At 42.4% G+C, this 3,925-nt stretch overlaps 1 protein-coding gene across 1 annotated transcript in view; it reads right to left on the reverse strand.

Annotated features, from left to right (window-relative positions):
- Positions 1-3,925, reverse strand: part of Fgd4 (FYVE, RhoGEF and PH domain containing 4) — a 181,344-nt gene that overhangs the window by 176,675 nt on the left and 744 nt on the right. The gene's annotated exons all lie outside the window — the stretch shown is intronic.

Genomic DNA, 3,925 nt, shown 5'->3' on the forward strand with positions numbered 1-3,925 from the left:
TCTCTGTGTGTAACATAGCAGTGTCTCTGTGTGTAACATAGCAGTGTCTCTGTGTGTAACATAGCAGTGTCTCTGTGTGTAACATAGCAGTGTCTGTAAGTATCAGGTGTGGAATACTTCAGGCATGTGTGAACACCTCCTACCAACCCAAACGCTGAGAATGTCACCAGATGGCACTTGAGACCTATAGAGAAGACCTCACCTGAGATTCCTGTTGCGGATTAGAATCCATGGAAAGAGACTGTTCTGCAAAGACTAATTTTCACCATGAAGAAATCGATCTTGAGAGCAAGAGTAACCAAATGGCTTCTTAAGCTGGTATGAGATAGAACCTCACTCTTCAGACCAGACTGACCTGCAGCTAATAACTCACTTGTGAGCTTTGAAAGTATGATAACCTTCTTGCCTCAGCCTCCATATGCTAGAATTACAGGTACAGGTAACCACGCTTGGCCGTCTTCTAAATCTTTTTTTTTTTTAAAGGTTTACTTATTTATTATATGTAAGTACACTGTAGCTGTCTTCAGACACACCAGAGTGGGAGTCAGGTCTTGTTATGGATGGTTGTGAGCCACCATGTGGTTGCTGGGACTTGAACTCAGGACCTTCGGAAGAGCAGTCGGCACTCTTAACCACTGAGCCATCTCTCCAGCCCCCGTCTTCTAAATCTTAAAACATTAATTCAGAGGCTGGAGAGATGGCTCAGCAGTTAAGAGCACTGGCTGGTCTTCCAGAGCACTGGAGGTTCAATACTTAGCACCCACATGGTGGCTCACAACAGTCCGTGACTCCAGTACTTGGTGATCTAATGCCTTCCTGCCTCCTTGGGCACCAGGCATGCACGTGTTGCATAGATCAACATGCAGGCAAAACACAAATACACATAAAATAACAAAATTCTTTTAAAAATTAAACAGTGGGCCCACAACTGTCAAAATACTCCTTCCAAGACAAAGGTCGACCTGGAGTCTCTTACCCTTAATTCTGAATGCCTCTCATGCACTTCCTTAGGATTCATGAAGACACTGCCTAAGGGGGTAGTAACCACATCCTCAAGCTAGACACCTTCCTTCAGGTTTGAATCCTGGCCCCAAGTCACCAGTTAATTTCTCCAATCAACTTAATGGGTCTCTTCGTACAACAATTCTCTTACTCATATGATTTTTATGAAATAAATTTATGCACATCTATATTTATGTGTATCACAACAAATTTCTTTTTTAAAAAAAAAAGCCATTCTATAGATAATAGCTACTATAGCATGTAGGGGGAGAATAGTCATTTGTTCATTCAAGAGATACTAAAGAATTTCTTAGCGGCAGATTTGGAGAGACACAAGAATGAATAAATGGCTCCTGACAACTGATGTGTGCAACCTTACTTTCACCATCCCAGTCCTATTGAGCATCACCACTTCCACTGTGCAGGGGAATCTCATAGCTAGTGATGGAACTGGATTCTTGAGTGCTACATGACTCCCAAACTTCTGTCTTCAACATTTAAACTCCGCCTCCCTCACGTGAATACTTAACATCCAGTCAAAAGCAGAGATGCAGTCTGTAGACTTTGTTTTTATTATTGCTGACACACAATAAGAGTACTGTAAAAAGAGTGTTTCATAGCCACAGAACAGTGGCTAAACAGTGACAACTGAGTTCTCTTTTTGTCCACTTGGTGGTGTTGTTTCGATTTTGTTGTCGCTGCTTGCTAGATTTTGAGGCAGAGCCTCAGCCTATAGCCTATGCTGGCCTTCACAGCAACCCTCATTGCTCAGTCTTCCAAATCCTGGAACCACAGTTTCCACCAAGTTCTTGTCTTTGACTTTCTTCCTTCTTTAAGAAAAGTTAACATTCCTCTGGAGGACTGTCCACTCTAATTCATCTCAATTGTGTGGCTTCCACATTTAAATTTTTCCCCTGAAGGAACTGGCACTTCCCAAGAATTTAATTTGGGTTTTTTTTTTTTTTTCATGAAGGACACAGTTATTTAATAATGGATGGTTTGGTGAGATTTAATAAGGAAAGCCAGATTTGATTCAAAGAAGAAACATTCTACACTTTTTTCTTACATTCCTTACTTTCAACACAAGGTGTGGTGGTAATCCAGTGTTTTAGAAAACTTCTCCTTCAGTTGCCACAGATTGTATTAGGTGAAGGGAACAGCCACACCTATTCAGATACAAGTAATTATTTCCCAATGTTGACAATAACAGCAGAATAGGCTGACTCACAGACAGGGCAATCCTGATACAATATAACAAAACTAGAAGGCTCCGGTAAGGGCTGCTTACTTCTCTTAAAACTGCATTTCCTCATTGTATCAGGGAGAACGCATGTGTGCACAGCCCACCAGAACTGATTCTCTCCTTCCATCATGTGGATACCACAGATGGAACTCAGGTCGGAGGTTTGGAAGCAAGTATCTAATTTACCTGCTGAGCCTTCTCTACTGCTCAGAGGTGCTCTATTTCTGAAATCTAGAGATTCTCTTTGAATGTAAAAATTAGAAGGAGGGCTGGAGGAATGGCTTAGTGGCTAAGAGCACTGATTACTCTTCCAGAGGTCCCGAGTCCCATTCCCAGCAACCACGTGGTGGCTGGCTCACAGCCATCTGTAATAGGATCTGATGCCCTCTTTTGGTAAGTCTAAAGGCAGCTACAGTGTACTCAACTAAATATATATTTTTAAAAATAAAAATAAAAATTAGGAGGAGAAGACCAAATTTAAAAATTAGAAGAAGAAGAAGACTGTGGCAAAGGGTGGAAAAAAACAGGATAGCTGGGCCTACTGAGTAGTAGCTTGCTTACCCAGGTGCCCTGAATTCTACTCCCAGTATGGGGCGGGAGGGCAGGAATGGGAAGGGTACAAGTAAATAAAAGAGCGGACAGAACTCTTTCTCCTACAAACACAGCTGCTTTACAGAAATAATTTATAGACTATACTGTGACTCTTGAATGAGGATGTTTCATATGTTGATCGTCTCTTCAAAGCATTTGAAAATAAATCAAGTAACATAACTAAGGCATCGGCCCAGTGTTTGTGCTGAAAACAGCTGGTGACAAAATGCAATGACAAAGCAAAACATTTTCACTTAAGAACATTTTCATTCAGTTTGGTGAATCACAGCTAGAACTGGAAGAGATCTCCAGAATACTTTATCAGTTTCTTACTTCTACAGGAAATGATTACAGAGGACTCTCCGTGATCCAGTTCATGCATCATCTCACATCCTGACTTATCTAACGTGAGCACACACTTAACACACCATCCATCACGATTTTCTGTCATGTGCCTTCTACAGCTTCGGGACAAGGAATAGACAGCACATTTACCATTCTCGACATTGATCATACTGATAAATATTCAAAGCTGCTTGCTCAAGCATTACAAAATGAAAGTAAAGAAGGGTGAGGTTTCTTTTTAAGATTTCAAAATATTCAAAAACATAAACATTATCTGAGTGTCTGACTTTTGCCCTCGGGAAGGTAGGCTAACCTACTTCTGAGAAGGGAGCGCCAGGGAACTAAGGTCAACTGAGCGGAGGAATTTAGTGAAGCTTAAACAGCAGTATATTGAAAATAGGTTGTACAATTCCTAATAAGCTTTTTGTAAGGGCACACCTTTAGTTTTTGAAGAACAAGCTGGCCATATTCTTGAAGCTTTGGGAGAAAGAACAAATTAACTAGGAATAGTGTCCTGGTGGGTAACTAACCTGTGAAGATTCCTTTCACAACAGAAGGCGCCATCACCTCCGCCACCCCATTCCCCCAGCTCCTCAACAGCCTAAGGCACACACCCACACCTACTCCACTCTCAACACCCCGTCAAGCCCCGGACACATGGCACGCCCTCCGCCAGCCCCCAACACGCGGCACGCCCCCCGCCAGCCCCCCAACAAGCGGCACGCCTCCTGCCAGCCCCCCAAC

This window comes from Mus pahari, chromosome 12, assembly GCF_900095145.1.
Source record: "Mus pahari chromosome 12, PAHARI_EIJ_v1.1, whole genome shotgun sequence".
Lineage (NCBI taxonomy): Eukaryota > Metazoa > Chordata > Mammalia > Rodentia > Muridae > Mus > Mus pahari.